The following is a 13,408-nucleotide window of genomic DNA, read 5'->3' as shown; positions in this document are numbered from 1 at the left end:
TTAGTTCTAATTCAAACCTCTATTTTTGATTTGATATCTTTAAGGAATATTATTAAGATATATAGTTTTTAAATTTTATTTGAGATATTATTAGTATATAACATTATATTATTTTCAGGTATATAACATAGTAATTCAATGTTTGTATTTACTGTGAAATGTTCACCACAATAAGTCTAGTTAACATTCATCACTGTACATAGTTACAATTTTTTTTCCTTATAATGAAAACTTTTAAGATCTACTCTCTTAGCAACTTTCAAATACATAATACAGATTTATTAACTATAGTCACCATGATCCATTACCTGACTAATTCATTTTTAGTATTGCCTTACCAATCCTTTCTTTCCTTTTATTTTTCTTGATTTAATTTATTACAACCTGGTATATTAAGCATTTATTTCTTTATTTTTTTGTCTCTTCTCACTAAAGTTTAACATCTATGAGAGCAAGGACATTGTTTTGCTTATTACCACATTCAGAGTTCTAAAATTTTGCCCAGAATGTAATGGTACTTAATAAATACTAGTTGAATGAATGAATGAAATAAAAGAATACACTAAATGCTTTTTGGCCTAAAATAAGTTATTTGAAAGCAGAGCATTTATTCTTTCAATGAACAAATACTTACTGTGCTGTTTCTATATTAAGATATTCTATTATACTAATCACCTGAAGAATACAAAATAAATCATATATAGCCATGTCATGTCCACCTTCAAGGAACCGTTTAGTGGGGAAGATAATATATGCACACAAGTTACTTTAATACAAGATAAAAATAAAAAATTCAAAAAAAGGATGAATATAAAGTATGATAAGTATTAAAGGGGGGAAAACATTTTTGGCTGATGGAATGAGAGCGGACGGGCTACCCAGCTGGTGCCAGTGATAAAGAAACTGCCTTCCAAGGCAGGAGACATAAGAGATGCAGTTTTGATTCCTCAGTTGGGAAGATCCCCTCGAGGAGGAAATGGTAACCCACTCCAGTATTCTTGCCTGGAGAATCCCACGGACAAAGGAGCCTGGCAGGCTACAGTCTATAGGGTTGCAAGGAGTCATACAGGACTGAAGTGACTTAGCATGTACTCATGAGAGTGGATATCATAGGCAAGAGAGTGTTTGACACATGGTGGATAAATATTTGGATATGCTTTAGAAGTAAATATATTTTAGAAAAAGAAGTAAGTATATTTTTTTACAGGAAAAAGAGTAAGCAAAATATATATAAAATTATAGGACATTAGCTCATTGCTATTTTATTTCAATATTCAAATAGCTGACATTTTGCAAAGTGATGGTTGGGAAATTATCAGTGATAAAATATTGAGTTGAAAACATGCAAAACTATGTATTTCTTTTCTGTCACTTTGACAACTGGTAAGCCAAATCACCTCATTTAATAGTATTATGGATAGACAGGAGGTGACTAACCAAATATCCTGACCTATGACACAAGGTCCTATCTGTATTAAATATGGTGGTGGTTCAGTTGCTAAGTTGTGAACGACTCTTGTGACTCCATGGGCTATAGCCTGCCAGGCTCCTCAGTCCCTAGAATTTTCCAGGCAAAAATACTGGAGTGGGCTGCTATTTCCTTCTCCAGGGGATCTTTGGCTTCATGCTTTCTCCACTTTGATCACACACAAAATACCTATGATGGGCACCTTGAAAATTCAATCAAGAATTTTGGCAGCTTGGTAAATGAAAAGACTCTACAGGACCACCAAAAAAGAGACAGAGATATGTTTCCAGCTTAAACTGTGTTATTAAAAACAAAACAAAACAAAACCTGAAATACATCTGTCATACCATCAAAGTGTAAACAATAATGTAGGGAGTATTAAAAAAAAAACGGGAAACATTTTTATTGCAGAATGAAATGTGCTTTATTGTCTCTTCAATGAATAATTATTGAAGACATTATATATAAAGCACTGAGATAGACATTGTGGGATAAAACATGATTAATATGTATTATTTATCAAATAACTTTAAAATCTAGTAGGGAGAAAAAGGTGTCTCTTCAAAATGTCATAATACATTAACTAGAAATTATAGTTGCCATAAAAGCTGTTGAAACACATGCATGGAACTTCAGAGGAAGAGGAATGCATACCCATTGGTGGGTAGATCATTGAGATGATTGCACTGAGCCTGGAACTTGCAGGAAGAATAGCATTCAATCTGCAAAATGGAGAGGGGGGATTTAATGAAGATGGCACACCATGAGCAAAAATATAATGATGAAAATGTGAGAAGCCTTTTTTAAATCTTTTTTGAAATCTGTGTAATGATATGTGGATCCAATAATTAAAAGACAAATGCTTGATATGAATATGGCCCATAGCTTGCAAATATTAAATGAGATTATTACTTTTCTTTCATTAAAGAGGCCCAATAAAATCTCATGAGTGACATATTTAAATCTACTCTTAAAACACTAATAATGCCTGATAGTGGAGCATTCAGTTTTAAATGAAGGCTGTGAATTGAGAAAAATGAAATGGCTCATTTCAGACTATGTCTGATGGTCTGTGTGGTGATGAATAACTGGCTTGATTGAATTTTTATTTGTCAGTTGGTGGTTTCTCATTGTGTATGTAGATGTGAGGAAAGAGTAGATGCATGTTTGGAGTGCATCTTTTGTGCTTTTATACTGATTCCATATTCTTGTTGTCATGACTACCTGTCAGGCATAGAACAGAGCAGATGTTCCTTTATTTGAATGCCTATATAAGCTCTCTCTGCACCTAACATGTACTAGTCATTAAGTCAAGGGAAGTAGCAGAAGTGACTGAATTTGTATCACTAAACTCTCTTTTCCTGTCTACATCCATTCTTTCTCTTCTGAAAAGCTGTAATTACTCTGAAAGATAAAAGATCAACTTTTCTACTAAGTGCAAGCTTGTGACTTAAGTGTCTAGATACTGCTTCTCTAATGAATATGAGTCCAGCTAAACAGTTGAATTCAAGATGATTTTAATTGTAAGCCCACATTAATAGGATTGTGATATGATAATTTTTTTCATGTTGAGTAAATCGGTTTAAGAACTGAAAGTGATTTATACTTGGTTCAAAGGGAAAAAGAAATTTATGACTTACAGGGTCATGTTTTCTTTCTCTCATTTAATTTCCTTTTTTTAATGCAATGTAATAGGTCAAAAAATTTGGATATATTAAAATAATACTCTACTTGCTTGGAGTCAATAGTTGATACTGATGTTTTATGATTTGAGGCTAAATTACATAATTTAACCAATCACACAGATGATTCACTCAACACCTTACTCTGCAGTTAATCAGTTTTACTCCATTCCAGTAACCCAGTTTTAAAGGTCATACCCTAGTCTCTGCCTTCTATTACAATACTTACAATAATTTATAATGGGGGCAGAAGGAGAGATAAATTAAGAGCTTGGGATTAACAGATACATACTACCATGTATAAAACAAATAAAAAGCAAGATCCTACTGTATATACCATAGGTAACTACATTCAGTGTCCTGTGATAAAACATAATGGAAAAGAACATGAAAAAATATATATGTATAACTGAATATGAAATATGTATATATGCATAACTGAATCACTTTGCTATACACCAGGAACAGAGCATTGTAAACTATGCTTCAATTAAAAAAAGTCTTTATAAAAATTTAGCAATTACAATAATTTAAAAATAATACTATGTACAAGGCACTGTATTAAGCAATTTATATAACTTATGTATTCTTTCTGGTAACTTTTGGAGTAAATAGTAGGGACTTCCCAGGTGGTCTAGTGGTTAAAACTCCACACTTCCACTTCAGGGAGCATGGGTTCTATCCTTGATTGGGGAACTAGGATCCCACATGCTGTATGTCTTGACCAAAAGAAAAAGTACTAGTATTATCACTGTTTTACAGATGAGGAAACAGCCTGGAAAGGTCATGTAAATTTACCCCAAAGTAACACAGACATGTAGATAAAGAAACTAAAGATATGAACCAAGACTTGACTGATTCCAAAGTCTGTACACTTTGACCACTATGCTCCAACTCTGCAATTTTAAACTATGACTCCTTTCTTCACTTTTCTGCTTCTACATCTAAGCAGATCCTTAGCCTCACTGAGCACTCTGATCCTTGCCATGCTACATTTTACCTAAAGATCGCTCACGATCAATTTCACATTTTTCTTTACCTAGTGTTGATACTCCCACTAGTACCCTATCCTTGTGTCTTTTTGCCATTTCCCTCAGCTACTGTACACATTCTCACACCTAGATCAGTCTAATTATCCATTTATTTTGCCTCTCCTCTCAAATCCCCCAGTCTTGGTTGAGTTGTTTTTATGACTACATTGCATAATGATTTGGCACTTTGAAATATGTTTTTTTTTTCTCACCTTGATGCAGTTGTCAGTACTGGTTACCAGTCTTTTTATGATCCCTACTGACCTTCCTTTTCCATCTCCACTGTTGCTGTTTCAAACCATATCGCTTTTTTCAGACCCTCATTTTCTCCTATCCCTACCACTTCAATATATGCAAATTATTTTAACTCCTCTGCCATAGAAGGCAAGGACCTGATTCTTCTCTCCTCTAAATTTGTATCTAGTTTTACCCATTTATACATTATTCTTTTCTGAGGCTAATCTGTGCCCTTTAGTCTATCTTCTCTCCACAATCCAGTCACCTTATTCCTCCTCCAGAGTCTTGATCCATCATTTGTCAAATCTCTCTTCTTCCCCATCCACCCCTCTTTATTGGCTGCTTTCTTTATACTACAAAGACGTTCAAGTCACCTCACTCTCCAGGCTCCAATAGTTAAAAGACATAAGCAAAAAAAGGAAAGATTGGCTTGGCCTGGCTTCTTCCATGGGCTGTAGCCTTCCCTTCTCTAACATATTTCTTGAGAGAGCATTGTATTCTCACTTCCTTCATTTTATTATCTTTTGCTCTTCTCTTAACTTGCTAACTGTTCTTTAGTTTGCTACATAGTCTGCAATCATACCAGATTGTGATCTATCCCAATTGTCAATTGCAAATATTCCTGCTGAGACTGGGGAAGGAAAGTGAGTATTAGATTATTTATTTCCACTTTTAGGTGACTAATTTTAATTGAATCAAGTTACATATAATACTTGGGCAGCTGTTTCAACAACATGGTGTTCTTTGGTTAGAGATGAAGGATAATTTCGGTAGTGGAGTACTTTGGAATGGGAGAAAGTCTAAGTGAAATTGTGCACTGGTGGTAATGAGGTATCTTTAAAGCACTTAGAATGCCACACAAGGGCAGGGAGTTCATATGGTGACTCAAAATGTTTATCAAGAAACAAGAGCGGGACAAATGAAGGTAGATGGGAGCACCTTAAAGTCAAGTTGTTTCCACTTAACATTATGCCTCAATCCAGCCCAATCCAATCCAGTTCAATCCCAGTAGAGAGGAAAACTAGCACAATGCCATAGGATTAAAATATACAAGCAACTCCTACAGCTCAACTCCAGAAAAATAAATGACCCAATCAAAACATGGGCCAAAGAACTAAATAGACATTTCTCCAAAGAAGACATACAGATGGCTAACAAACACATGAAAAGATGCTCAACATCACTCATTATCAGAGAAATGCAAATCAAAACCACTATGAGGTACCATTTCACACCAGTCAGAATGGCTGCGATCCAAAAGTCTACAAATAATAAATGCTGGAGAGGGTGTGGAGAAAAGGGAACCCTCTTACACTGTTGGTGGGAATGCAAACTAGTACAGCCACTATGGAGAACAGTGTGGAGATTCCTCAAAAAACTGGAAATAGAACTGCCTTATGATCCAGCAATCCCACTGCTGGGCATACACACTGAAGAAACCAGAAGGGAAAGAGACACGTGTACCCCAATGTTCATCGCAGCACTGTTTATAATAGCCAGGACATGGAAGCAACCTAGATGTCCATCAGCAGATGAATGGATAAGAAAGCTGTGGTACATATACACAATGGAGTATTACTCAGCCATTAAAAAGAATACATTTGAATCAGTTCTAATGAGGTGGATGAAACTGGAGCCTATTATACAGAGTGAAGTAAGCCAGAAAGAAAAACATCAATACAGTATACTAACGCATATATATGGAGTTTAGAAAGATGGTAACAATAACCTGGTGTACGAGACAGCAAAAGAGACACTGATGTATAGATCAGTCTTATGGACTCTGTGGGAGAGGGAGAGGGTGGGAAGATTTGGGAGAATGACACTGAAACATGTAAAATATCATGTAAGAAACGAGTCACCAGTCCAGGTTCGATGCGCGATACTGGATGCTTGGGGCTAGTGCACTGGGACGACCCAGAGGGATGGTATGGGGAGGGAGGAGGGAGGAGGATTCAGGATGGGGAACACATGTATACCTGTGGCGGATTCATTTTGATATTTGGCAAAACTAATACAATTATGTAAAGTTTAAAAATAAAATAAAATTAAAAAAAATTAAATAAACATCATTTTTGACAAAAAAAAAAAATGTACTAGCTTTCTGTGCATTTTGTGAGAGATTTTCCTGTTGGTTTCTGGTGCATTGGGTATATCAGAGAGTCAAAAGGCAAATGAACATTAAGGAATACTTGGCCCGATTCTGCATTTCTGCTCAAAGATCATGGACATGAAATGTTGTTACTATGAGCTGTGAATGACACCAGGATTCTTGGCCTCCAAAGGATAGGAATTTGATCTGGGGCCCGTGACAAGGCTTGATTGCTCAGACCTTTTGTGTAATAAAGTTGTATTAAAGTATTGAGGAAAGAATTCACAGGGCCTGGACTCCATCTTAGGCCTGTTCATGCTGATCATGCTTGGCCACCTTTCCAATGGACTCTGAACTCTGTTTTTAGTGCCTATGAAAACAACAGCAGAAGGATAAGACCCTCTCCAGACAGGGGAACCTTGAAGATCGTATCTAGGTTACTCATCACCTAAGAGAAAACATACACTCATCACCCCTTCCTCCAGACAGGCCATAAAATTTTCTGTATCTATTGGACTGTAACCTCAGGTTTATTTATTATTGGCTAATTGTTTGACTGTTTGAACACATGAGCACATAGCACGTGAATGATGGGGTTATTGGGATTGTATTTTCCTTGGTTTATGTAAGTCTCAAGGAATTTGGGGTGGTGGGTTTGGACACGTACACATGGGGTATAAAAGATTTTCACAAATGCTGGTTGGGGTCCTTGGCTAAGAGAAGACTCTGCCTTGGGCCCGCCAGTGTAATAAACTGCACTCCACTATCTGCATTGTCCTTCTGACTGAGTTTGTTTCCTGGAATGTGTGGCTACAGCAGTATAAAAGAGATAGAGAAACTTCTGACATAGACATCAGAAGGGGGCAGAAGGAGTGTCCCCTTACTAGTTTTTAGCAAGAAGTTATATACCTATTAGCAAGCTGCTAATTAGAGAAAGGAAATGTCTCAAAACTCAGAATGGCACCAGGCCCTTCACCCGCAACAAGCATTTTGAGATAGCATTGGCACAAGGTATATCCTGGGCCATAAAACTATTGACATGAATCTTGAAGAAAGGCAGGTTCTAAGGTAAATACATAGTTCATTAACATAGCTTAAGAAAAACATTTCCAAAGAAAAGCACATAGGTTAGTTCAAGGTTTGAGAAAAGTTAAGTTATGGTGGAACCAGGTGTTGTCATAACAAGACAGAGTTTTAAAAGAAACCTCATTTTAATTTTGTATAGAGAAGGGAAAAAAAAAATTTGACACTTGTAGTTTGTTTCTTCCTGCTGCTTAAGAGAGAGAAAAAAACATCTGACACTTGCAGCCTATTTCCTCCACTTGGGGACCCCTAGACTTCCTGCCTGTTACTCTCTCAGACACTGAATGTTTTCCTTTAGGTAAATTATAAGATACTAAAAATATATAATCAAGAATGTTCTGATGAGTCTATTTCGGAAAGTCCCCCCAGATAGGGATTTGACACACTTGGCCTGTAGTATTAAATCTTTGCATTAGGAAACAATAGTTGAATTAATACCAAAACTCATTATCTTTGACAGATACTTAACCATTTATTAGAGGTTTCAAAAATCCTAAAATACATAATTCAGCATGAAAGATTAAAGTAAGAAATTTAGCATATCATTTTGATGTATTAAAGTTCTGACTAAAGTTTGGACTTCTTCACTGTTTTCTGTTTTGCTTTGTTTTTAGATGAGGTGAATGAGTAAAGGGGTAAGAGAGAAGACAATAGTTAGAAATGCGACTGGGTGTATAGAGACAGGTTGAATTAACTCTTTGTGTTGGTTGAGTGCCAGACCACTGGGCAGAGCATGAGATTACAGAAGCTCCTAGGATATAATCAAAAGGAAGATTTTTCTTAGGTGAAACTTTGAAATGAATTTTTTCATCCCTTTACAAATTTGAAATCCTTCATTTGAGAACTCAGAGCATTTCTGTAGATGTTAAAGGAAACTTCCATTGTCTCCTTTGGTCGTTTACCTTTTCTCTCTTTCTCTATCAATATCTCCTTCCCCTGTTTCTGTTTTGTGTATTACTCTCTAGATGTGTGTGGCTTAAGTCGTATGATATAAGAAAACTCTCTTTGGAAAGCAAAGAGCCTTGGTAAGAGAATTTTCCCCGTCTTTTCTGCTATTCATGCATTAGTAAGAAAAGTAAAATTCTTAATTGGATTATCAGAGTTAAGTTTGGACATCTTTGATGATTTCCCCATCATTTTGGCATGGTAGAGGACCATTGCTATTCACAAAAATGTGATTCTCTGAGTATACAATAGTGCTCCTTTCTCTGTGGTTTCACTTTCTGCATTTTCAGTTACCTATGTTCAACTGCAGTCCAAAAGTACTAAATGGAAAATTTCAGAAATAATTCATAAGTTTTAAATTGCAGGACATTCTGAGTAGCATGATGAAATTTCAGCTGTCCTACTCTGTTCTGCACAGGATGTGAATTATTTCTTTGTCCAGTGAAACACGCTCCCCCACCAATTAGTCACTTTTTAATTTAGAAATTAAATTTTATCATAGGTGTGTACGTTATAGGAAAAAACATATTTAGGATTCAGTACTATCTGTAGTTTACTTGAGGGCTTGGAATGTATTCCCTGAGAATATTTCAGTTCAGTTGCTCAGTCATGTCCAACCCTTTGCGACCCCATGGACTGCAGCACACCAGGCTTCCCTGTCCATCACCAACTCCCAGAGCTTCCTCAAACTCATGTCCATTGAGTCAGTGATACCATCCAACCATCTCATCCTCTGTTGTCCCCTTCTCCTCCTGCCTTCAATCTTTCCCAGCATCAGGGTCTTTTCCAGTGAGCCAGTTCTTTGCATCAGGTGACCGAAGTATTGGAGTTTCAGCTTCAGCATCAGTCCTTCCAATGAATATTCAGGACTGATTTCCTTTAGGATTGACTGGTTTGATCTCCCTGAGGATAAAGGGAGACTATGTATGTTGTTTGATATTTTTTAGCATTGTTTCAGAAAAAGAAATTGCTGTAGTGGTTCATCATTGAACAACAATAGGTGACCTAAATTTAGTAATTGACTTTACCATTTGACTAAAATAGTGTCAATGGACTACACTGACTGTTCACACTGTGAATGCTTTGCTAAGATATTCAAGTCAATCTCCTTAGTTTTGTTCCTGTCCACAAGATCATTCAAGCTTCTTGTGTTTCCTGTCCTAGGTCATAGGTTGATAGTTGTCTTTTTTCATTGAACATGGTTTGTCTTTTTCTTTCATTTCAGCTTATTTTTTGTAGTCAGTGCAAATGAAGCTTATCTAAGCTAGAGTTCTTTTTAATACAAAGTACAAAAACAACAAGGAAGGTCCACAAATGGAAGAGATTTCTTATTTCTCTGATATCTGGTAGGTTTGGAGACATTGTTTTGGTCAAAAAGTGCATATATACAATAAAATACTACTCAGCCATAAAAAGGAATGCATTTGAGTCAGTTTTAATGAGGTGGATGAACTTAGAGCATATTTTACAGAGTGAAGTAAGCCAGAAAGAGAAATATAATATTGTATACCGATGCATATATATGAAATCTAGAAAGATGGTACTAATGAATTTATTATCGGGGCAGCAATGAAGAAACAGACATAGAGAACAAACCTATGGACATGTGGGGAGGGGAGGAGGGAGAGGATAAGATGTATGGAGAGAGTATCATAGAAACTTACAACACCATATGTAAAACAGATAGTCAATGGGAATTTGCTGTTTATGACTCAGGGAACTCAAACAGGGGATCTGTGACAATCTAGAAGTGTGGGATGGGAAGGGAGATGGGAGGGAAGTTCAGGAGGGAGGAGACATGGGTTTACCTATGGCTGATTCTTGTTGATGTATAACAGAAAACCTCAAAATTCTGTAAAGCAATTACCTTTCAATTAAAAAATAAAATGGCCCCCAAAAAAGTCCATTCAGGTTTTTCCAAATGGTCTTATGAAAAATCCAAGTGAAATTTTTGGCCAACCCTATAATTAAGGCTATGTATGTGAATTTTTTTCCCTCTTTAACCTGATCCATTTGTTGCATGCTGTATTTAAGGATTGGTAGCAGGTCAAACTAGGGGCAAATGAACTGAACATAACTCCCTTATGTCTCCTTTGCAGATCATAATCTATAGATACAGCTTGAGAGGCTTCTATCATTTAAGGAAGGTCAATAAATGCTCCTCAAATTTGCATGTTTTATATATTTAAATTAAAAATTTATATATGTGAAAAATATATTGGATGGGGAAATAGTAAATAAGATAGAGGCAATATAAAATAGTAGTTAAAAGTGTAGATCTGGGTTCATAATCCAGGAATATAGACAATATTTTATAATAAATTAAAATTCTATATAATCTATAAAATATTGAATCACTATGTTGTACAACTAAAACTAATATAATAATATGTCAACTTTACTTCCATTTTAAAATATCCATACTTTTCAGAGATGCATGCCAAATTGTGTATACACTGGTGAAATAACATAAAATCTGGGATTTGCATTAAAAATACTGAAGCAAACACAAAAAAATAGGACAGATGGAGCAAATATGGCAAATTTTTGATAATTAATAAATTTGAGTGATGGTTATATGGAGTTTGTCATATCAGTCTCTCTATTGTATATGTTTGTAATTATTCATTAAAAAACAAACAAATCCCCAATGGTTCCTTAAACCATATATAATAAAATCCAAACCCTTTATAGAGACCTTACAAGATTTACCTGATTTGTCTGCTTCTCTGACTTATCTCTCTCTACCCTTCCCCCCATTTCCCGGCTACTCTGCTGACAATTTTGTTTTTGAACACACTCAGAGCCCTTTTCATTTTCAAAATATCTGAATTTGTTTTTTCTTCTGTTTGGAATGCTCTTCCTTCAAATAGTTACCCTTTTCAACATTGGGGATCCAACTCATATATTACCTCCTTGGTGCATTTGTCTCCCACCATCCTAACTAAAGAAGCCTCCATCCTCATACTCTACTATGATATCCTGTGTAGAAGATTAGATGACTCTTCAGAAGATACTTACTATCATTCTCCTTCCACTGAAAGAGTATATTTCCTTTTTCCAGTGTTGTTCAGCTTTGCTGAATTGAATATTATGAAATACTATGAATTGTTATGACTAATTCGACCAGTTGGTTATAAGGAGATGTAATCAGGCAGACTTAAAATGTGTTTCTACAGTCAGGAACTCTTGCTCTTCTGATAGAACCATGGAAAGAACTTTCTCTGGGCAGGTGCTGCCCTTTTTTTTTTTTATTGATCTTGTTACTAATATCTGTAAAGTACCATACAGATATTTGTTGTAATTGTCAAAATCTATCACAGTGAAATGGCAAATACCACACATTCAGTAACATTTTGTGGAGATTTGGAAATGGCTTGATTTAGGATCCTTTGCCCACCTCTTTGAGTCTCCAATATTAGTGCAGAATCCTGTGTATTGGGAGGTAGGCTAATGAAACCTTGTCAACCAAACAGGAAATATCAGATTTTATGACTTGTCACTATTTGCCTGATGAGCTTTATTTGTCCTCTAAAAACCTTCCCAAAGCCTTGGTATGAATGCAGTCTCCTTCAAGTAAGGCAATTCCTGACCCTGCTAGAAAATGGTTGGAAGAGAAAAGATAATGTAGATATAGTAAGGCTAGGTCTTTCCATGAGCTAGTTCTTTTGTGATTTGTTTGTAATTTCTATGTTAATGAAGAATGTTGTGGCAGTCACAGAACAAATAGCACCATATCCCTTATTTCACAGCTTGCAAAGCTTTCATTTACTTTTGACTTTTTTCCTCTGTGATGTTGAGATATTATATTAAGACTCACAGGCCCTATGTCTTCTGATGCCACTGATATTTTTGATTCTTAGGATAGTTGCATTCAGGAATCAGGTAGTTATTCCGCATAGGAATGAATGATGAAAATTTTCCTGCACATCTCATGAATCTCTGGTCATTCCAGAAAGATCCCCTGGGACGGTTGGAGGAAAAAATAGATAATGAAGTTCTACTTCTCTGGTTGAGTTACCTATTAAATCTTGTGTACCACGGGTAGGTGTGAAGGGCAAAGCTTATACCTTGTATGTGCTAAATATTAGCTGATGCAGCATATAGTTACTATTATGGTTATTTTAAAATATAATTCTTAGGGATTTTTCTTTACTCTGAAGTTCAGATTACTATAACCTGTGATCATGTACCATGGCCTATTTCAACCAGTTATTAGTAATTGTTATTATGCTTTTGAAAGTGAAAGTGTTAGTCACTCAGTCGTGTCCAACTCTTTGTGACCCCATAGACTATAGCCCACCAGGCTCCTCTATCCATGGGATTCTCCAGGCAAGAATACTGGAGTGAGTTTCCATTCCATTTTCCAGGGGGTCTTCCCAACCTAGAGATCAAACTTGGGTCTCCTGCATTGCAGGTGAATTCTTTACCATCTGAGCCACCAGGGAAGCCCTTTATTACGCTTTTATGGCATCATAAATTTAGTCTGTTGGTTGATTCTAAATGCCATCCAAGAGAAGTCCTCAGTTCTCTATATTTAATATGATAACTGGTGCTTCTCTTACCATTTTACTTTTATGCCCTACTCCTTATGAACTTTTTCCTACTTGAGTTCTTATAACTTCAAAATCTAGTGTATATTCCAATCCAAATCCCTGTAGATATGGCTCATTAAAGTCTGTTCATTCTAAAAATATTTATCAGGTACCTGTTGGATCATGAGACAAAGCATGCATTTTGGTCTTCCATCACTGAGTCTTATTCAATATGGCTTTTTTGTCAACACTTTAATGCTTTTCTGGGTCAGTCACCCATACTGATCTTCTTTTAGGTACTAGAGGTTTTCTTGCTGAGATTTCTTTTTCAATAT

This window comes from Bos grunniens, chromosome X, assembly GCF_055505025.1.
Source record: "Bos grunniens cultivar Pamir isolate PY7600 chromosome X, Bosgru_T2T1.0, whole genome shotgun sequence".
NCBI lineage: Eukaryota > Metazoa > Chordata > Mammalia > Artiodactyla > Bovidae > Bos > Bos grunniens.
Note: the sequence above shows the minus strand (reverse complement) of the source record.